At 38.4% G+C, this 24,442-nt stretch overlaps 1 protein-coding gene across 1 annotated transcript in view; it reads right to left on the bottom strand.

Moving 5' to 3' along the window:
* Window positions 1–24,442, bottom strand: part of LOC103046162 (STEAP family member 2, metalloreductase) — a 48,945-nt gene that overhangs the window by 1,107 nt on the left and 23,396 nt on the right. The gene's annotated exons all lie outside the window — the stretch shown is intronic.

The following is a 24,442-nucleotide window of genomic DNA, read 5'->3' as shown; positions in this document are numbered from 1 at the left end:
TGGAGTACCAGATTGGAAGGAGAGAGAGAGAGAGAGAGAGAGAGAGAGAGAGAGAGACAGAACGAGAGCGAGGCAGGAGTAGCAGCACGGGAGAGGCGAGGAGGAAAAAGTAGAGTGAAGCGGCCTTTCAGTTTTAGGCCACAACGCACGTTAGCATCGAACCTGGCCTGCACCATTTTGTTTTGTTCCTTTATTCTGTGAATTTGAGTGTTTGAGTGTATTATTTAAAGTGGGCCCACATATTTAATGTTAGGTTGTATTTTATTTTATAAGCAAACTATAAAAGGTTAATTTCTGTTTAAGGGTGTAAATATATTACTCACAGTGTAGTTCTAAAAGAGAGAAAAAGGGGGTATATTAGTCTAAAGCTAATTCTAAACTAAAATCTAAAATCCTGTTCCTAAAATTAATCCTACAGCTAAAACCTAAAATACTAATTCTAAAATAAGAGATAATCCTAAAATATAATTCTGAGCTATAATAATCATTAAATAATTGGTAATATTTGGTTATTGAAATAATTAATAGTCATTTAAATAATTTGGGTACTGTATAAAATCTGACTTTATAATTGGTGGTTTAAAGTTACACTTGGGTATTTTTACACTGAGTATTTGTACTATTGTATCTGAAGAAAGGTCCTATTCAGCTCTGAAAGGATATAACTCTAATGTTATTTAAAGCCTGCTATTTATTTATTTTTTGTTTAAAGCACTGAAAAGGACGCTCAATTCTAAGCCTATTTACCCTCCATTTTTATACACTCAGTAAAGTACTGGCTATTTTGTATACATCTGTGTGACAGTCCTTCTTGTTGTGTATTATACTTTTTATTATTTTATTTAATTTACCTTTATTTATTTATTTTAATTTTACAAAAATAGAGACGGGAAAGAATAGAAAGAACTCAGGCCCTTATTTCTTCAAATTAACTGGGGATAGGGGTTACACTAGTAATCAGCACTCCGGTGATGCTGAGCGCTGTTGGGCAGGAAAGGGTGGAGTCGGAGGGCTGACAAATATTCTGCAGGTCAGGACTAGACTTAGTTTCAAAATGACAATTTGCTACTTTTATGGTATAAAAGCTGAAAGAGTTCAATTACAAATTATCCCAGTCAAATTTCTGACCAATTAAAAAACATGATGATTACAATGTCAAAAAAGCCAAACTCTTGTGGAAAACTTTAGCATATGAACTATGTGCAGAGATATATAAAGTACCAGTGCTAAAATGTAAAATGTACTAATCAAGCACTGAAAATAAAATAACAGTTCTGTGTTGTGAAATTATTTCAGAAAGCAGTGGAAAGTTTGCAGAGCAAAAGGCAGAATGGGAGCAGTGTAGTTTTCTTATAAGTTCAGCTTGACCATTACTGATCATGTAATCCAATAGTAAGTAAAGATACAGCTTTTAAGTACTTAAGTATAGCAGTGAAGTAGTTCAACTTTGTTACTATACATTTTAGACTAAGATTGACCCAAGACAATAAACATAAGACTTAAATACAAAGACAAAAACACCTATTAAAGGAGAGGAAACAAACTACAAGTGAAGGACAGGAGAAATAGTGGCTTTGTGGTAAAATGTGGTTGCATCTTTGTCTTTGGACAGGAGAAGAAACAAACTACATGCAGAGACAAAGTAGAAAACGACAAATACAAAAGCACAAGACAACGGAAACAAGAGAGGGCAGAGCTAAAACATGAAGACCTTGACAATTACACACTGTATTACATTTGCATTTCATCCATTAATACATTTGCAGCATTTATACAAAGTCATCCCAGAGCAAATTACAGCTGCAGTTAGTTAGTCTAAAATAACCATGTGTTAGGACACTGCCAGACAGTCAACAATAGCAGTGCTGCTCCCAAGATAGAAAGACGCACAATACAGAAATAAGTGACTGTAATATGATCTGCAACCAAGTGCAATATTCATCCAAGTGCTTCTGAAAAAGATGGATTGTCAGTCTATGTCTGAGGTGATGAAATCTGATGTTCAGACAACCGGTGATAGACGAGACAGAAGAGTGTGTTGATACGTGTCTTCCACGTGTCTCACAGGATAGCAGGTCAAGAAACTTGAAGAGCTTCAGTTATTGGTGAAGGTTTGACCACTGGTATCAGGCACAAAGCTGCAGGTCTGCTTTTGATATTGTAAGCCTGCGTGAGCATTGCAGAAGCATCATGTTTAAGAGTTTTTGTGAATAAAGGAAAAGGTTTGGTCTATAGGTGCAGCTCTCAAAGCTGTCTAGAGGTCTTAAAGATGGCTAGCGTTCTGTCAATCATGATGATCAATAAGCTCTTTATGATGAAAGTGATAAAGGGAAACAGGTCCTGGGATGTGGAATGCTGCAATGTCGATGGGATTTGCTGGATGTCAGTAGCTATGTTGTTTGGAAAGTGAAGAAAAACAAGCCAAAGAATTACTGATAGAACTGATGGAGATTGCGAAGTTATGGGAGAAATACATCAAATCAAAAGCAGGTTTTCAACCAGGATTTTAAAAATAGACAATAAACAAAATCTATAAAAATGGAAAAAGGCAACATATGACAACATTACTGGAACAGGGAGAGAGACAGCTATTGTCAACATGCATTAATTCTTTCTTAAAATGATGGCCCACTGTTAAGACTCTTATTCACCCTCCACACAAACACCAGCATATAAAGACATAACTTGCATATAACCCCTGACAAGCAACACAAAACCAACCAAATAACCATTACAAAGAGAAATGGACCCACTTCCCCAGCCTCACTGTGTCTATTGCACATCCATTAATATGACATACCACTTTATTAAGTTCAATTATTATTATTTAACACAGTGTATACATAATAATGAACTGTTGTTACACTTACTCTTATACTCTCTATACTACCCAAATGTCTAGCTTTTCTAAAGCAATGGCAATACTCTCCTCAGTTGTCACGGGGGGCTGGTGATTGTAAACATCCCCAAATAGCAAACTTTTGCATGGCCAGATCTGGCCCACTTCCGCCACACCCCTCTTGCCCGGCTGCGGTTTGGAATAATGGGTCAATTCTGGCCCAACTAACATCTGCTGTTCTTTAGCCAAAAGTCACCCAGAATATGAACAGAATAAGCCCTAACTCTGCCAACATTATCAGAATTTAGCCGGATTAGAAACAGTTGGCCCATTTATGGCCCAGATGAAGTTTCTTCTGGGACTGGTCCCACACCCAGAATTTCAAAGGTTTCTTTTGACATTCTGAAATGCTGAATCCAAAGCTCTTCTAAAAATAGCTTTGTTCTGCTCTCCTTGAACTGTCTGGTTGGTTTGTGCTCCCAAAAGTGTGGTGGATTCTGTTGGGGTGGCTCACAGATTTTAGCCCTCATTAGGTAGGCACTATCCTTCCTGCCTGGCATCTCTGACCTGTAAACAGCCACGATATTATGGCAATTGGCAGCAGAATTGTACAGCAGAACTTTTGCAAAACTTTTTGGTTAGAAACAATGGTTCCAACTATGGTAACCTTTGCACAAAAGGCAACAGATTCCTCTGAAATGGTTAAAAAAAAGTTGAAGACGGAATAGAAATGCTTGAAAAAAGTATGAAATAGAATAATATTAAAAAAAGTTATTGCGGAGATAAGATGCCAGTACTTCAAACGTCACTATATAAAGATAATTCCATACCATTTACTTCTTATGAGAGCCTACTTGGTATGTATAAAGTTTAGAATTTAGTTGTGATTCCCTACACTTTCTTAGCTTCCTCTTGATGTTGTGCAGGACATGCACACAAAATGGGCATGTAAAAAAGATCTTGCTGGTTGGTGAGGAATTGTGAAGAAAGGAACTCATCAGTGTGAAGAGTAGACAAGGAGGGATGGAGTACAGATTGCAGCCAGTGGTGGAAGGACATGAGCGAGTAAAGAAATCATGTCAGTCAAGACCAAAAGGTTTAAATCACTACAGAGAGTATGGTCCCTTAGATAGGTAAAACACTATAGATTGATGTCCAGCTTATCTATAAAGCTGACTAGAAATGGGTAATAAATAGTGAATAAGTTCACTAGGAAACAATACACACTAACATCATCCTATTTAAAAGAGCAAATAGTAAAAGTAAAAATGAGAGTGGAGGAACGCAAAGGAGAAATAAATCCTGTGCCACCAATCTGTCACAAGGAACGAGGGAAGGTAAAGGAAGTGGGTAGTTGCAGAGTTCTAAAGAGCGATCCAAGTCTCAATCAGTGCCAGGAAATGACTGAATGGATGAAAGCTAAGAAGAGAAGAGATGAAGTCTGCCTTCTGGACGACAGACTGACAATTACAGAGCCCACCTACCACCATCCTGTTAAATGTATTTGGCTGTCTGTTCTGTTTTCAGGAGGTCATCTTGAGGAAATACAAAAACAGCATTAACTGATTACTTGGAAATGAAAGACTTTATAGAGAGTTAGAGTTAAATTAAACCAATATTCATTAAGTTCTACTATTTTCCATCAAGGAAACACCCAGGAGAGGCTGCACTCGCACTCAAAACACCTATTAGATAGGCGCTAATTCAGAGTGAGAGTTAGGGCTACTTTCTACTAAATCTATTTTTTCTCTTTGAAGAAGATTACTTCGGGATCAATTTCGCTCGAAAAGTAACTCTCGAAAAGATACTTCTCCACTATCGCTGGTCAGTTATTGAATTAATAGATTTTTTTTTCTTTTCTGACCAAGGTTCTGATGTGTTCATTTCAAAAGTGTCATGAAGCCTCGAGAATGATTCACTTTGAAAACACAGATGGTGCTTATTGGGCAAGGTTTTCTCTTTTTTTTCTTCTTTTTTCTTCTTTCCCAATAACAAGCTACTCAGCTCTCCTTATATGGATGTGCTAATGTTCGTCAGAGCCAGCAACAGAAACAAGCAACACGTTTGCAGTGCCAGATTGTGAGTGGGTCAGGAATGGAGTAGCTGATGTGTCGACCAGTAGAGGAACTGCAGTGCCACAAACTCAAAACAGGCAAGAAACATAAGAGGAAATAAATGCCACTGTACATCACTACCTGTTTGCTTTTTCTGCCTTTTTAGTGACTGATTACCTTGTCCTTCCTTTTTGACACTAATCTGTGATCATTTGTCATTTTACTGTAACACTTGTATTCCTCACCTATTTGATCATGAGTCAAATGATCACACTCACTAAAGCTGTAAATATTCATACTGACTGTGACATTCACAGTGCATTGTATGGGCGCAGAAGTGCATTAAAGTGCATCGTTCTGTTTCATTTACCTGAAAGCTGTGATTCAAGTGAAGACAGTTTTGCAACGTTGGAATCAATTACAGGAGAACATTTCCAATCATATACTACTTTGGGGAAAAATGCATTTTTAAGCAAAACTGACAGGGGAGGAAGAGTCATTGTTCTAAGGAGATGCAGCCAAATAGGCCTGTTATGGTTCTTATTATGGCAAAGGGAAAGCAACTGGGAACAACAGAAACTCAGCGACGAAGTGCGAGGAAAAATGACCAATCATTGGATCAGTGGATGCTGAGTTGCAGAGTGTACAGAGGTTAGAGGTCACCAACTTTCTGCAGAGTCAATCACTACAGACCTCCAAACTTCACATGTCCTTCAGATTAGCTCAAGAGCAGTGTGTAGAGAGCTTTGTGGAATGGGTTTCCATGGTGGAGCATCTACATTTAAGCCTTACATCACCAAGTGGTGTAAAGCATACTGCCATGCTCTGACTAAAGAGCAGTTAAGACCTTGTCTCTGGAATGACGAATCACGTTTCTCCATCCGATGGACAAGTCTGGGTTCGGTTGTTACAAGGAGAATGGTACTTTTTTAACTGCATTGTGCCAAGTGTAAAGTTATGGTGTGGGGTTGTTTTATCAAGAGTTGGGCTAGTCCCCTTAGTTCTAGTCAGAGGTGGAAAGTAACAAATTACATTTACTTACATTACTGTAATTAAGTAGGTTTTATTAGAAATTTGTAATTTTTAAAATAGGTAATTTTACTTTTACTCAAGTAATTTACTTAACTAGATTGGAAAAATCACTGTTACTGAGTAACAAATGAAATGCTGGAAAAAAAAACTAATTGTCTAAATTAAAGTTTTGTTCTCCATGGCAGCGCAGCTGAACGTTTCCCAGCAGTGTTTATTACGATTAGCGGGAGAGTCGCTGTGTAGTCTGGGGTCTTTGTGCGCGGCTCGGGGGAACCGGTGTTCTGTCGAGTTATGCTACCCATCAATATGTGCTTCTTTACAGCACTGCGTATGCGCCGACCAACATTCTTTTGTATGTTTTCATGTTTTTCATGATAATTTCTTAAGTTTGTATTGAGAACATTAAACAATCTGCTTGGATGTTTTTTTAAAAAAAACAAGTAAATAGCAGTTAAAACATAGCAACGGCAAGTTATATAATAATGAATTGTAAAACTATAAAAATACAGTTTATAGTCACCTATATGACCATAACCTTTTAAAAGTAAAGAAAAAAATGGATCATAAAAACCTATGCCACTTGTTCTTGAAAATGTTTAATAGGGTGGTCTGAACAAATACTGCCTGAAATGTCCAAATTATTATGTGGAATAATAATTCATTAGAAGGATTTAATTTATGATTTTTACATCAAATAATTAAAATTAACTATGTAACTTTTACTCAAAGTACATTTTAATTGAGTACTTTTTTACTTTTACTCGAGTAGATTTTTAGATGGGTACATTTACTTTTACTTGAATAGAATTTTAGCAAAGTAAAGGTACTTTTACTTAATTACAAATTTTCAGTACTTTTTCCACCTCTGGTTCTAGTACAAGAAACTACACTGAGGCACTGATGTCTAGGGCTGAGAATCAATTCTATAAGTCCATAAGTTTTGGGAATCGAGTAAAACTGGAGACTTCTGAGTCCAGCACTCTATCATATAAAACACCTTTGAAGGCACCCTGCAAATCTGAGAGACCTGGAGCAGCTGGCGAAACAAAAGAGGTGAAAAATTCCAGTAGAATGGTGTAAAACACGCATTCATGGTCAGAAAGAGATTTATTTCAAGTTGTGTTTTCAAAGGATGTTCTATTTCAGATTAAGTTAGGGAGCAAATAAGGTTGTTCAGTCCATTTCTGGAGTTCTGTTTAAAACTAAAAATATTTAGCTATAATCGTAATAAGCAATACAATAGCTTCACCAGGACAGAACCGTGGACAAGCAAAGGAAACAACTACTAAGAAAAGCAGAGGAAAAAATGACATCAAACAGTGTATGACATGGTGGAGACAAATAGGAACAGAGCAAAAGATGAAAGGAGAACACAGTGAAAGACATGACACAGATTGCAGCAAATTAATGCAATTTAGAGGAAGAGCAACTTCTGTTCTAATATTTTACTTTTGATATTTAAAACAAACCACTTTGAAAGGTTGTACGTGGTCTCAGCATCAGAGGAAGATTTAATCTTAGGACTAAAATGCTTCATATTTAGGACTGAATCCTGTTTCATATCTTGTGTAAATTGATGTTCTGAGAGCAACGTACTAACGAATGAAAAAACACAGGACAGAATATATGAGAGTAATTTGATGATTAACACTGCACTGCCACATCCTTGCACCATCTGCTCTGTATTGTTAATGTATTTAATTGATGTTAATTGATTGTACTGCAGATGTTATTTTCCTACTTTGTATATTACTCTCTACTTAAACTGCTATATATATATATATATATATATATATATATATATATATATATATAGCTCTGGAAAGAAATAAAGATCACTTAAAAGGTATCAATTTGGTTTCTTTGAAACTACCAAATTGATTACAAGCCATCAAACCAAGCTGAACTGCTTGAATGAGTGGCATAAAAGCAGTGTGTAAGACTGGTGGAGGAGAACATGCCAAGATGCATGAAAGCTGTGATTAACAACCGGTGTTATTCCACCAAATATTGATTTCTGTACTCTTAAAACTTTATGAATTTAAACTTGTCTTCTTTGCATTATTTGAGGTCTAAAAGCTCTGCATCTTTTTTATATTTCAGCCAAGACAATTATTCTAAAGCAATGCAGTAATAACATTACATTACTTTAATATAGTAATCTGGTCACTGGATTACATTCCAATTACATATTAACAGATAATCAGTAAATACTATAACATATAACAGAATACATCTTCTAACTCTGGTCATGATTTTTTTTGAGAGATACTACTTTAAACTAAATGTAGCAATCAATACATGTATAAAAGTTAATGGCCAGAAGTTTGCAGAGCCTAAATAAGAATAGGGACATATATTCATATATTCCCAGCATTTACTGTGTGTTTTTTGTACCTTTATAAACATTGCTATATCAGTAGTAATAACTCCTGTTTCCCCACAGATGTATTTCATTGTTTACACCTTTACATCATTACAAGTATCATGCTTACTTGTTCCACCTGGTCAGTTCTGGGTCTTTGCTTTGTATGAGACCAAGGGGAAGAGATTTGCTTTCAGGTGTGTGTGTGTGTATGTTTGTGTGTGTGTGTGTTTGTGTGTGTGATGTTGGGAGAGGATTCAAGCAATAGAGTCAGTGAGAGACCCATTACCACCCTGTCAGTGTAGTGGGCTCAGTGGCCGGTGAGGTGATTAACTGACGGAGCTTTGGGGGCTGTGTGTGACCGCTTCTGGACCTGTCAGAGTGTCTGGCCTAGAGGTGTTCATCAAAAGCAGGGCAAGCTCAGAGCCGTGTGTGAACGCTTCTCCGCTGAGAGCTCTCTCCATCCACAGCTCACACACTGAGAGCCTGCTCAAACAGTGACGGAACATTAGGAGGACGGAGGCTTCACGCTGGCCTCGCCGGATGAGTGAGAAGCAGTCCGAGATGAGGGGTGAAATGAGACCGCGGCACAGAATAGAACACTCAATTTCACTGACATGTGAACACACTGTCATTAATATCACACTTTTTTATTTTTTTATTTACATTCATAACCACCATTGCCAAAGCAATTAAACTGACTGCTAAAAACAGTCCCCAGTGGAACCGAGTGTAGTGGTTGCCAACATGTCTGTCTACATGTCTGACTTAGGATAATACTGTATTTAATGTTTCTTTGCTGCAGTCTGGACCGCCTTTGTTGAGTTCAAGGATATGGCTAGTTGACTGAATAAGTAGACTGAGTTAAGATTAAATTAAAGCAGACATACAGTTATGTCTCAGGCAGATATGTAAATTATTACAGCTGGGGTCTGATTAGACAGCAGGTTTTGCCAAAAAAGAGGCTGTAAAACCTTTTGCTTTACCAGATGCCCTACAAAGAGGCTACCATAGGCTTATTTTGGGTAGTGTACCTCTTGGTGACAGAATGTTGCTTGAAAGATATTTCGCCCAAGTTATAGACTTTGAGAGGGAGGCATCATTAAACTATTATCATTAAAAGAAGCAAAATAGACGTTTTTAAGAATTCACCACCACTTAGGCCATCTATCAACCAGTCACTTTTGTTTGCAGTAGTATTGTGCAAGAAACCTGGACTGTTAAAAAAACTGAAACCGAATGACTTTAGTTTTCCAGAAACATCTTCAGCCAGATTGTAGGCCCTTGCTTTGACTGCGCATTCTACAGATCTAACGTCAGTTTATGAGAAGATGGAAGAGGTAGGACACCAGCATCAGCAACCTATGAATGCACAGGGTCTATAGTCAAAGCTGCAACAACTGTAGACAAATGTGCCTCAGGGTGCCACATGGAACCTGTATGCCTCCATGCCCACCCGTATCTCATTCTATATCTGCAGAGGCAGCCTAACAAGGGACTAGAGCCTTAACTGTAGATTGGAAGGTTTTCCCCAGAAAAACATAGTGTTTTTTAAGTGTACATATAACAACTCTTGATGAAACTATTTATAATAAACACTATTTGAAACTATTTATTGTTACTGTTTTAGTGCTATGAAATAATATGTAACTCATGCTACTTTAGGGTGAAGAATAGAAGTATAGCTGTACATATACAGAGCTTTAGGCCTTAAAAGGTTTTTAAACAGAAGTTGTCTTACTAGTGGCCAAAACCAAGACAGGTCTGGGATTTAATGTAAAAATGAACTTATGAGTTTATTACAAAACCAATTGCTGTACATTTAGTCAGTTTGAGACATAATACAGACCTTTACAGTTTAAACCATTTAACACAATTTAACTCTAACCATCTAATCACCATGTTCTTTACAGGTTGGCTTTACTTTATGCACATTGCTGCCATTTTGCTGACTGCATAGTGACTACATCACCTAGATGAGGAATAGGGCAATTATTACTCTGTCAGCAATTATGGGAAATTTATTTACAGACCAGTTTTTAGCCAAATGTTAGGTCACATAAGTTTTTCTTTGCTCTACTTTCCCACAGATGCAGACTGATTTATAACTCCCAAATCCCACCATGTAGAAACCATGTACTAACCAAACAGAGCAGGAGAAAGTGTAAAAGTTGCAGTATCCCTGCATGCTGCACTATCCATGTACTGGTGTGATAATACAGCGGCCCACCTACTACCAGAGCGACAGCCACTATTACTGCAAAGACACTGCAGTAATGTAAAGGCCTTCAATACAGGAAAGGCCACAGTTCTTCTTCTACTGATGGTTCACTCATGCCATGCCACCCCTCTCACACTCAGTGAATTCACGGACACACACTTTTAATTGCCCATAAACTTTATTTATACAAGCTACTGCTGAACATTTAATGGGATGCGGTAAAGTGAAGGGTTCACGTTGAGGGCAGGGGTAAAGCCTGGTACAGGAGCAGCAGAAAGGCATCTGTAGCTCAGTAAGTCTGTCTGCATTAATATCATTTCGCAGAACGATGGAGAAGGAGGGATGGGCAGGCATACTGATGGACAAATGTACCCAGCCCAATTTGCTTTTGGGACAGAGTGTTGCCTATGTGGCAGAACATTTTCTGCAAGTGGCAGCTCACAACGTCCCGACTTTTGGGTGATACTGTATGAAAGACCTCCATTTGACACAACATTATGTTATGTAACTCTCTTAAAAATGCTAGCTGAAGGTCATTGACGACAAAGTACAAAATACAGCACTTAAGAGAATCCGGAGTCAGTGACAGTTTATTTTACTGAGTTCAGGAGAAAAGAAAACTCTTTAAAAAGGAGGGAAAATATCTATAAAAAGGGAAGTTGCAATAGGGCAGCATTTCTTAGGTGTGTGAGCATGGAAAAATGAAAAACAATTAATAATCAGAATTAACGTTTTGATGTTGGAATATAATTCACAGTAAAGAAAACCACAGTTTCATGTTAGGTGTTTATTCAGACAGATTCAGAACTGAGAGATATTTGATATTAGGGTGGAACAATATATTGACATATCAATATTGCGATATATTGTATTGTTTCGATAATATCATATCAATATGTGATGTCAAAAATCAATACTTTTTATTAAAAAATGACTCAAAGACTCACCCAACAATTTCCCTTAAAGTTACTGCTACATTACTCCATGTGGTGGCGCTAATCAAATGAGTAAAATAAACCTGCTGTGAAGAATACTGGTTGTCAAATTCTGTAATACTGACACCAATAAATCCATAATTCCTGATATTTGCTTATTTATGAGTATTTTATTCTCTTCAGTAACACAGATGCTGTGAAGTATCAGAGAGAATTGGCTTTTAACTGAGAACCACAGAATCAAAGTAATGTGATTTATTTTTGGGGGCAACATATTGTGATAACATTGTATTGTGAGATGCCTTGTGATTAACATCACAAATTTCTCTTTTTCTTCTCTTTCTTCTCTTGCCGGGTTGCCAGGTTCGCAGTTTTCCTGCCGAATTGGGCTAGTTTGAAAATCCAGTCGTGGGTGAAAATTCAGGGGTGGCGGGGTTCGTTTTTTTGTGCTACTTAAAAAAATTACAGCGGCCTCCAATTGCAACAATTGGATTGATTACAACAATAAGAACAAGGAGAACATAACTTCATGAAAAGATGAGAAAGAGAGAGAGAGACAGAGAGAGAGAAAAGAGAGAAAAGATAGAGAGACAGAGAAAACAAAATATAAGCAGAAGTGGTCTCTTATTTTTTTTCCAGAGCTGTACACTTCCCGGTCTGTAAAAGTATGGAAAATGAAAACTATTGTATGGAAAAATATTTATGTTCTAGATTTTAAAAGTAAAAGTCAGTGTTTTTTGCTAATTATGTTCCTATTAATGCACTATTATGTTCTTGACTGTTATAAAATAACTAATAAAAAACTGTTACAATACTATTAGTGACTTTCAGATAAATAGCAATACTGGTAATAAATCCCTTATAAACAAAATATTAAGTCGTACACTCATAGTTGTTTTGCCATTTGCTTCAAAGGTGTGACAGACATATATTTTGAGCTACTGTAAGCTTCTGAGTTTGGCTGGACATTTTTGCTGGACCTGGCAACCCTTAATCTGGATAAAAGCAGCCAAACTGCTGGTACAGTGAAACTCCAGGGCTCGCTGCTCTTTTAGGAACCTGTCAGAGCTTCTATTTGCGGGAAAGACTCTTTACGTTGTGTAAGACTGTTCCGCAATGAAGATTTAAACGCAGTCCAATAAAATCAGCCACAGGCATGAATAAGTTACAGCTACACGCTCGCAGTCAGCCGTGGTCTTCTTTTGTGTGTATTATTTTCAGCAGCCCGGGCCCTTAGATCTCCTTCTCCAGGCACTCATCATTAGCGCAGCAGTGGTCAATAGTGTGGCTGGTGGGAACCGGGGCTGGTGGGGATCGATGGAGCACGAGAGTGTGTCGATAACTCAGCCCACGGTGGAAATGGACGGCCGGAGCAGAGCTCGAGTGCTCATAGCCACTGGAGCACACATCCAAACTGAGCATCAGGAGATGATCCTGTCTGATGAGGCAGAATCTTTTAGCAGTCTCCTCACAGGACACAAACTCTGATGAGACACACACACACACACACATACACACTTTCTCTCCCAATATAGACCCATTCACACATTTAGAATGAGAAAGTTCTAACACAAAATGTGACAAATCTCTATCTAAAGTTTTTTAAATCCGAGTGCAAGCTTAGGGCAACGTATTGGCAAGAACCTGGCAACACAATAAATATCACAATACAGGAGTGTCGATTCAGTATATTAAGATATATTGCAATACTTTAAGCAAGACAATATTTTGCCATTTTTAAATCGCATTTTAGAAGGACTTTTAGATGGACTTTTTAGATCAGTCTTTTAGATGGACTATCATAGTATAAAACACACCACATATACATATATAGAGTCTGATAAGTCCTGCAGAGACGTCAGGGTTTAATCACACTGCCTGCCACCAAGTTAAATTTAAATTTTTTGACAATCGACATAATGAAACATAATATTGCAAAACATAATATTGTATTATTATGCTAAAACCATAGACTGTGTATAGCTCAGGCCCGGCGCCACAGGGGGGCGAAAGGGGGCGTCGCCCCCTCAGGCGAAGTGTCCCGCCCCCTATTGTATATAATAAGACTTAATTATTTTACAATATTTTTAAAAATAATTTAGCTTTTTTTCTGAAGCAATTGGTAGCGTTTCCCGTAGCTTTATTGGTCCCTAAATGTCGTATTAAAACACGGTCCATAATAGGCTGTCAAATGTGTGATTCGTGTTGTTAAAACTGCCAGTTATTGGTCACATTTACCCAATGAAACTGTCGCTATGATGACGGTGGGCGGGCACTCTTGATTAGACCGCTGGATCATAGTGAAACATTAGGTAATGGCGCTGACTAAAAGTTTTAACAATGGATATCAGAAAATGGCTTCGTAAAGAAAATGGATCTGACGGCAACACACAGAGAGAAACAACCTCAAATGCTCTTTCTCGTGTTTCTTTGGGTGAGACCCAGTCGACTGTGAGCATAGAGCCGCAAACAGAGGCTGCTTCAGCTTCAAACAGCAGCGAGAGCTCTGCTGAAATTGCCTCGAATTCGCCGGACGACCTGGGCAATGACGAGCCGCTGCAGGTTTGTCTTAAACAGTTTCCCAAACAACTGTTCAAAAACGACTGTTTTCGGTCATTTTCAGCCGGGTGGTATAAGGACAGAAACTGGCTTGAATATTCACAAAAGGCAGACGCTGCATTCTGTTTCCCATGTAGGAAATTTGGAGGGACTGATTCTGTTTTTACTAAGACTGGATTTACCAACTGGAGGCATGCGACTGATAAAGCTAAAGGGCTTTGTAGGCATGCTAATAGCAAGGAGCATCAGGCGTGTGTGGCTATTTGGAAAGAACAACAACTGCGACGTTCAACAGACAGGGAAATTTCAACATTGGTGAATGCCAATCAGCTCGCTAGAAATCGACTTTATGTGTCATCAATTATTGACATTATTGAATTCCTTGTATCCAATGAATTGCCGTTAAGGGGCACAATTGACTCACTTGAAAGCCGAGGAGAGGGAGGCAGTGGACTTTTTCTTTCTTTGTTTGAGTACACTTTGAGACAAAATTCTGAACTAGCGCAAGCCTTCAGTACTATCCCAAGGAATTCTACATACACCTCACATGACATCCAGAATGAGGTTATTGAACTGATGAGCAATATCGTGACAGAAGAAATAGTCAAAGACATTGGAGAGTCATGGTTTACAATCAAGGTCGATGGAACTAAAGATCCAACAGGCTGTGAAAATGTTTCCATAATCCTTCGTTATGTGGACCAGAGCTACACGATTCGAGAGAGGCTGTTGTCAATGGTGAGTACCAAACACTGTGACGCCCTATCCCTGACAAATGTAGTGCTTGAAGAGCTTTCAAATTCTGGACTATGTACAGACAAAATACTGAGCCAGTGTTACGACGGGGCTAATGTTATGTCTGGGCGAGAAGGGGGCATGCAGAAACTTCTACAAGATAAGCTGAAAAGAGAGGTGCCGTATATTCACTGCTTTAACCACCAGTTACATCTGGTTGTTGTACATGCTATGTCGTCAGAGAACACAATTGAGGATTTTTTTGATACGTGCAATGCACTGTACAAATTTCTCAGAAAGCCCACCGTCAGTGCACAGTATTCCGGAGAAAAACTCAAACGATTACTCGATCAAAGGTGGACTGGCCACCTCGACACTGTGTCTGTAATATTAAAATCATTCAACACACTTGCTGAGCTGCTGAGCGAGCTAGAAACCAGCAGAACTTGTGTTGACGTGAAAATCGAAGCTGCTGGACTACATAAGGCAATTACAGCCACAAACTTCAAATTCATTGCAAGCATGATTCACAAAGTCTTGGGGCTGCTTGATCCACCCAACAAGTTGTTGCAGTCTGAAAGAACAGACCTAATTACAGCTGTTCAGCTCATCCAACACGCGTCTGATTGTGTACGGAGTTTGCGTACTGATGCTGAATTTGAAAAACTGTGGGTAAACTGTGGAAGCACAGAACCTGCTCCCCCAAAAAGAAAGCGAGTGGTAGCAACGTCACTACAGCAGTATGTGGTCGAGGGGTCGCTTGGTCAGCACGAAGATAACAATGAGCAAGAGTGCAAAAGGCTGTATTTTAGCACAATAGACTCTGTTCTTGGAGAAATGGATGCGCGTTTCAACGAACGTAACAGTCAACTCATGGATGGATTAAGTGCTTTGGATCCAGGCAGTCCAAACTTTATGGATGTTGGAAAAGTGAAACCATTACTGGACCTGACAAAGACAGATATGGTGGAGGCTCAGTTTGCTGTCGCTAATCAATTTCTACAAACTCGGCTGATAGGTTTGGATGGTGAAAAACTGACCCTGGAAAAACTTCTTCAGAAATTTTCCAGTGTTTTGGAGGCAATGCCATGTGTGCTGACTGCATTCACGCATGCCCTGACATTTGGGGCATCGACTGCGATGTGTGAGAACTCCTTCTCTACGCTGAAGAACGTGTTCTCTGAACATAGACGTAGCATGCTGCATAAACGTAAAGCCCAGTTGATTCAGTTGGCATTCGAAAGGGATTTATCCAGCAAATTCCACGGAGAATGGAAAGAGAAACTACTGAGAAGATTCAGTTCAACAAAGAGAAGACTTCAGCTTTATTGATTTTAAGGTAAGCTAAAATTTGTTCATTTGAGGCTGGTTTTCGGACAAGGCAAGTTGAGTGGACTTAGCATGTAGTGTTGCATTGTTTTGGATTTCTGCCTTATTTGCACGTATACTGTGTGATGTTTATGTTAAGAATCGCTTCATTGGCATACAATTTTTGTTGTGTACATAATGTCTGGTTGTTATCAGCATTTGATAATGCTGAGGCAAACTAATTGTGTTACTGGCTGCATTTTAGCACCGTATTGTGGAACCAATAAGATTGTGCAGGTTCACTGCGAGAGGTAGCAAAATTCGTTTCAAGCACCGCCCCCCTGAAAATATCTGACGCCCCCCCACTGTATATGTCCTGGCGCCGGCCCTGGTATAGCTGGACAGAGCATCGTCTCTCAAAAGAGAAGCCACCACAGGTCGGGCGCCCCCTGCTGTTCGGCATCAGAAAGCTGTGTAACCCCACCCATCCCCATAGGTTTCAATAGCAAAACAGACAACATTCAATCATGTTTTTTTTCTAATATACTGTAATTCTACCTCCATTATTTAAATGCAACAGCTAGTGTAACCTCTTGCTTTTATTGTCAAATTTTTACATCCCCACAGAATTTGTTTTTTAAACGTTATTCAGCTCTATTCATAAAAGGTGTGGTTATTGTAAAAGGGCTGGTTATGGGCAGGACCAATAACAGACCGTCAGCTCCGCTCCCTTCTGCAGCCTGTGACCGCGAGGCAGCCCATAGGGGTGGGGTTATGTAAATGAGTAGGCTGTCTCTCCACAGTCTTTCTCCCTACTCTGGTCTCTACTGTGCAGACTCGGGTTTCAGGATCGCCAACATGGTGGAAGATTTTGGCTTCATTTTCATTAAATGAATGGGAAAAGCGACACGGCGTCCATATTTTTTTTACAGTCTCTGGCTAAATCCAAATACATTTGCAAAACAATTATATTATAATACTGCAATATATAACTTTTCTGACAACCACAATAATGATGGCTAATACAATATGGTAATACAATTAATAAAAGAAAATAAAAAAATACATTTGTGGATGATTAGTGGTGTGAAAAATGTATGCCTCCTTAATGATTTTTTATTTTTTGCATATTTGTCAATCAAGGCCATGTAGATTAGATTTTTTCCCCTTAATATTAAAAATCTTCATATAAAAACTGCATTTTGTGTTTACTTGTGTTGTCTTTGACATATGATATATTTTAACTTGTGTGATGATCTGAAGCATTTAAGAGTGACAAACATGCAAAAAAATAAGAAATCATGATGAGAAAAAAACATTTTTTTACACCACTTTATCTTTTATTTCTGTGAACCACTTTTGAATCACACCTTTGACTCATTAACCATTCATTGCTAACTATTTTCTGAAAGTGCCAAAGGATGTGTTCGCTCAGTAAGTTGTTCTCTGATGTATAAATAGTAAAAATATTACACTCCTTAGGGAGAAAAATGCACATTTCATTAAACAAGCCCTTTATGTTCTTTTCTTTTATGTTTAGCTTGTGGGGGATAAAAAAGCTCTGTTTCTATTGACAGGTTTACTTTGATGGGCTCACAGAAGCTGCATGGCATTGCATAATCATAATAACACTGAGACTAACACCTCACACTCAGAGCATCGTACTGTTAGAAACCTAGACTGTAGCCAATCTAACCTTGCCTCCTCCTGCTTTCCAAGGTTTGGCTTTCTAAAGACTAATTAACGTTCAAAATTCTTTCTGATGTGTGTTGACTTCCAGTTCCAGTTTGGTAGGATGAAGACAATGTAAAAATTAGCACAGTTTGCTTCCCCTGGCTTTTGATTGTCATATATACTGCAGACACTGGCCCTGACCTTTATTTTGCCATAACTAGAGTCTGGCAGTGAAGTGCTGCTCTTCAGTATCAACAACATCATGTCACTGACACTAAAGCTAGAGCTTTTGCTGGCAGGCTATGTTTATGTAAGTTTGAATAACATGAACATGAGTCAAGATTAAAATGATACAGATTCGGAGTTTTGGAAATACCCCATTTAATATCTCTGCACATGTTATGTCAGATTACTTCTTTTGAAGAACAAAACAACATTGTTTGAAATTCATGGTATTTTATGTCCATGTACCAAACTCTCATTATTCAACAGTGCCAAAGAAAATACAGTTTGACATTTTCATTACACATCTATTTATCTGTGATTATTTTAGTGTTAAAAAAAAGTTTTGGCTTTTACACTTAATATAATAAAATAATAAAACAAAGAGCAGGGCTAAAGTCTAGAACTGCAGGGGATAAAGTGCTTGGGGCCTGAATAATGCAGACTGCAGAAAGACAGGTGACCTGTATTAGAAACTGCTGCAAAAAATACATAAAATTAGAAAATAAAAATAGAAATAGAAGCATGTATGCTGCAAAATGTCTTAAAATAAATATTAAAAATAATACATTCTTGAAGTAAGGCTGGTGAATTTTTGGGTTTATTTTGCTTCCTAAAATAAGCAAAATAATATTACACTTACAATGCTTGATGAGATTAAAAATCTGATTTATTGCCTTGAAATTAGATTATTTTACTTGCTAAGATTTAGATGTTTGCAGTGCATTACGGCCTCTGGAGGCAGGTGGCATTATTTAGTAGAGTAAACTCACTGCTAAACTAACACAATAACACTAAGTATTTAGTTAAATGTTTACATTTTCAGGTTTTCATGATGAATGGACCAATAGAAATAGACTACAAACATTAAAATCTTATTAGATTCCGTCCATAAGAGTGATGGTTAATTTCAAATTATAATCCCTGGTTCATTTAACTTCTTCATGAGTTCTTCTTCATACAACGGCTTCAGCTTCTATGATGTATAAATCATAGTACTGTATAAAACAAGGCCAGTGTTACATTTCATGGGCTTACTGAATATTGGTAGACGATTGCATCTTGCCAAAAATCTTTGTATTTTTATGAATCTGAAGGGAATCTTACATCACCAGCTCTTCCTTCAGCCTTATTGCAAATGGCAGTCTCAGTGTGACAACTTCCTAGTTGAAAGCAGCCTAACTGCTGATGTAAACAGGGCTAAGCACTGAGACTGGGCTCCAAAACCACCCATTTACAGTAATTGTGCACCCCATACAGTGCTCTTCACAGTCCACCACTGTGAGCGTTCGGTAGACAGCACATCTAAAGAAGATGGACTAACTACACATCATCTCCAGTAAGCCTCTATTCACTGTTTAAGCAGCCATGTGTTATGCGGTGAGGTCTGGATCTGGTGCGGTTCCAACTGAAAACACAGTGAATTTGAATTGCTGTGCAGACTACATTATGAAGGATTGCATATTAAAGATAGAATCAGAATGTTTATACACATACCGGTTGTTGGTGGTTATTTAGATAGTTAATATACACAGTCAATCACAATAGTGTGACTAACTTTGTTTCTACATTTATTGTCCATTTTATCACATCCAGTGAAAATACTGAAAGGTGCACTCTGTAGTTCTATAATTACAGACTGTAGTACTGAACGCTTTTCTCTGCATACTTTATTATCCTCATTTCACCCTTCTCTTCAGTGGTCAGGATCTAAGTTGTCAAAAGTATTCACACTTATTACTCAGGTAGAAGTATATATATACTTGGATTTAAAAATACTTCTGTAGAAGTTAAAGTATCAACTCAAGCTTTTTACTCTAATGTAAAAGTACTGGTTTAAAACCTACTTAAAGTATAAAAGTAAAAGTAATGTAAGGGGAAAAATCCCATTTAGAATAAAAGCTAAGGCCGGATCCTATAGTGCACTAACCAACCCCTCTCCCCAAAACAGATTTTCTAAAAGCCACAATGATAATTATGTTATGTTAAAATGTTAATGTTGAAAAATTTGGGATGCACTATAGGCTGCACGTTTTAGCTGCATATGCGCCCGTTAATGAATGCAAATTCATGCAAATGAATGCATTTTAGTGCAATGCAAATATATTAAAGAAGCTTAGTTCAGGACATTTCGCTCAAGTTCTCTCGAGTTTCTGACACAGATCATCTTCATACTAGGTTAAATACGGATTGTGTATAAACCAATAGGGTGTCGGAATGGTGTATGTTCATACTTCTCATCCAACCACAATTATATTCTCTCTATCCAGATGGAGAGAGTTATCTAGATAGGTGTTTTTGAATGATGAGAAGCTGAAAGGAAAACAAGCTGAAATGAAATAGGAGTAATAAGGATATTTTTAAGATATATAATTTAAGAAGTAGAAAATACAGATAATTGTGTAAAAAACATAAGTAGAAGTAAAAAGTCGTCTGAAAAAGAATTACTCCAGTAAAGCATAGATAACCAAAATTTCTACTTATGTAAGGTAACAAAGTATTTTTTCTTCATTACTGGACACATCTGGTCAGGATCCCACAGGACTGCCACAGAGAAGCTATAATTTGTGTGCTTGGTCACTCTGAGCACTGCACTGACACTAGCATGGTGGTGTTGTGTTATTACTGTAGGTGTTGATCTAGTATAAGACACAGATCAGACACAGCAGTGCTGCTGGAGTTTTTAAACACCCGAGTGTCACTGCTCAGTGTTTTTTTGTTTTTTTTGAGTTAGGATTAAGACTAGACTTTAAGTTTCGGGTTAGGGTTAGACAGTTATGGGAAACACTTTCTACAGTATAAGGGTTAAACAGAAGTACTTAACTGTCAATCATGCTATTCATTCTTCAGAACAGAATGGGTGATTTCAACCTGCAAATGGAACAGGTTTTAGCAATCCAGTGAATACTGAGCCTAATCTCCTGCAAACGGAAGCTGAACAGAGTGCACCTCAATTAAAAAAGCGAAAGATTTGTGCCTTATCTCTTGGGACAAGACAAGGCGGTGCGCTCTGAGATAGGCAGATATATGCCTTGCTGGCTTTGCAAGACGATTGTCTCCAGCAGCTATAAGGTTGAGATAGAGCTAAATACAGGTTTAGACAGACAGGAGGAACGAAGCTCATTATTTTGGGGGAAGTTGCCAGTTTAGAACACACGACAGGGCTCAGTATATCCACAGCTGTATTTGGATAATGCTTGTATTCACTGGTGTGCAAATCAATGAAAAGTTAGGGGAAAGCATTGCGCCACTCAATATAAAAACACAAACTTAAATATAAAACAACAGCGTGTAGCCTGGAAACCATAAAAGACAGTGAGATAATGATATATCTATATAATTATGGAGTGGGTGAAGGTTGTGGAACAATGGCAAGTAGATTACCACATGATCATCTGTTTTCACAATCATCTGCCTATCACTTCTAAAGGCTTGGTGTAAAATTACTAGTTCATTTGAGAGAGCTCTTAGATGGTCCAGCTTAAAGGCAGCTTCGCTGTCTTCAATATATCTACACATGCATTACCCTGCCAGCTTTCACTTTGATGAATGAACCGGGTCTACAGCCTGTGATTTGATGGAGCTTTTTGCCCAGGGCTTCAATATATCGCATGCAAGCATTTCTCCACTCTCAACTCTCAACCTCGCTTACGTTCCAATAAAAACACAAGCTGTATTTTTGATCAAGACAACAACAGTCCTGAATGTGCTACCTCCACTCAATGGGCTCCATCACGTCAAATGGTAGTTGAGATACCATCACTACACCCAATGAAAAGCCCTGCATGACATTCTTATCTCCACTGCAAAATGTCTAGCACAGCATGTTACAAATTACACTGTTGTATTTGCATTACAGAAGATCTAGACCTTGCTCAACAAGCCTACATTTTACAATTTGTGGACGAAGCATTTCAGCCTCATTTGAGCCCATTAAAATCTCTCATAGCATCAGCTGGCAAACCAATAAAAGAAGAATCATTGTTAAATTACAGCTATGCTAGAAATTTCCTTTCCTCGTTTTATCCTTGGGTGCATTACCCAAAGCCAATCTCCCTAGTTACAAGAACAAATGTGACTGGATGCCAGGCAGGCCACCTGCCCGTCACAGGGAGATAACTCCTGATAGGAAGGCGGGGAGGCAGGGCATGACTGGCCCGCAGGACGGCAGTGATTGATTGGTCCGGAGGCGGGCCCTTAATGTTCCTTGATGAAACAGATAGTACTGTGTGGTGATTTATGCCAGAGATTATCTTGCTCCATCACATCCACACACACAGAATAGCTAGTGCATGCGTGGCCATTGATCCAATCACCCCACCCCTTGGCTGAGGACACACTGAGGACAGAACAGGCGATCTTAATGTCACTGCTGATTTAGTTTCTGCATATTCATTTATATACATATACAGTGCCCTCCATAATTATTGGCACCCCTGGTTAAGATGTGTTCTTTAGCTTCTCATAAATTGAGTTTTGTTCAAAATAATATAGGACCACGATGGAAAAAAAGAGTAAAATACAACCTTTAACTCAAGTGAATTTATTCAGTAGGAAAAAAATCCCACATTAAGAAATAATTATTTAATATCAAATCATGTGTGCCACAATTATTAGCACCCCTGATGTTAATACTTTGTACAACCCCCTTTTGCCAACAAAACAGCACCTAATCTTCTCCTGTAATGTTTCACAAGATGGGAGAATACAGAAAGAGGGATCTTTGACCATTCCTCTTTGCACATTCTCTCTAAATCATCCAACGACCTGGGTCCTCTCCTCTGCACTCTCCTCTTCAGCTCACCCCACAGGTTTTCAATGGGGTTGAGGTCTGGGGACTGAGATGGCCATGGGAGGAGCTTGATTCTGTGTGCGGTGAACCATTTCTGTGTAGATTTGGCCACATGTTTAGGGTCATTATCTTGCTGAAAGACCCAGTGACGACCCATCTTCAGCTTTCGGGCAGAAGCCACCAGATTTTGTTTTAAAATGTCCTGGTATTTTAGAGCATTCATGATGCCATGCACCCTAACAAGGTTCCCAGGGCCTTTAGAAGAGAAACAGGCCCACAGCATCACTGATCCCCCGCCGTATTTCACAGTGGGCATGAGGTGCTTTTCTGCATACTCAGCTCTTGTGTTACGCCAGACCCACTTAGAGCATTTGTTGCCAAAAAGCTCTATCTTTGTTTCATCTGACCAAAGCACACGGTCCCAGTTGAAGTCATAGTACCGCTTAGCAAACTCCAAACGTTTGCGTTTATGATTGTGAGTGAGAAATGGTTTCTTCCGTGCATGCCTCCCAAACAGCTTGTTGGCATGTAGATAGCGCCTGATGGTTGTTTTGGAGACTTTGTGACCCCAAGAAGCTACCATTTGTTGCAATTCTGTAACAGTGAGCTTTGGAGAACTTTTTATTTCTCTTATCATCCTCCTCACTGTGCGTGGTGGCAAAATAAACTTGCGTCCTCGTCCAGGCTTGTTTACCACTGTTCCAGTTGTTTTAAACTTCTTAATAATTCCTCTGACAGTAGATATGGACAGGTGTAGGCGAGTAGCGATTTTCTTGTAGCCATTGCCTGACTTGTGAAGGTCAACACACATCTGCCTCACTTGAATGGTATGTTCCTTTGTCTTTCCCATGTTGAAGATAAATGGCCTCTGTGTCACGTCATATTTATACCCCAGGGAAACAGGAAGTTGTGAATTACTAATTAAATGTTCCTACATACTCTGATCAACTTCGTAAACTACTGTAGAAGTGACAGAAATACTTTTATTAAATTTATTTCCTAAGAATTGTTAGGGGTGCCAATAATTGTGGAACAGGTGATTTTATGAAGAATAATTATTTCTTAGTCAGGGATTTTATTTCCCCCTTAAAATTTACTTGAGTTAAAGGTTGGACTTTACTTTTTTTTCCCATCGTGGTCCTATATTATTTTGAACAAAACTCAATTTATGAGAAGCTAAAGAACACATCTTAACCAGGGGTGCCAATAATTATGGAGGGCACTGTATCTAATATTTATTATTTTTTTCTCTTTAATTTTAACGATTTAAGCTCTTCAGGTCCAGTCAATAACCAGAAATGGTACAGAATCCAGTGTACAAAATTTTGCCAGAGATTCTGTCAGGGCCTTTAAGAAAACAAATGAACAAAAAACTGAAAAGCTTTTACACAACACTCAGCAAATTCACACTTTTATCATAATAACAAGAAAAAGAAAGAGAAACACAAAGATCTCTGTAACTATTAAAAGTATAAGTCTTTATAGAAATTACAGATGAAGCCAGAGAGCAGTGAGTACTTTTTCCAACACCTTCAAAAGACTCCTGAACGCTGGTACAGGAAGAGGTCTGGCTGATCCACATGGCAACAGCGCCTTTAACTCAGCAGTGAAGAGAGTCTTAACAGGTGAAGTGCAGTAATAAAGTCATTGCTAAGATGAGTGATGATGATCACTGCTACTAGACTAGTGAAAAACAGAGGTGTAGT

Source organism: Astyanax mexicanus, chromosome 6 (genome assembly GCF_023375975.1).
Source record: "Astyanax mexicanus isolate ESR-SI-001 chromosome 6, AstMex3_surface, whole genome shotgun sequence".
Lineage (NCBI taxonomy): Eukaryota > Metazoa > Chordata > Actinopteri > Characiformes > Acestrorhamphidae > Astyanax > Astyanax mexicanus.
The sequence above is the reverse complement of the archived record's forward strand: the minus strand, read 5'-3'. Positions and strand labels throughout refer to the sequence as shown.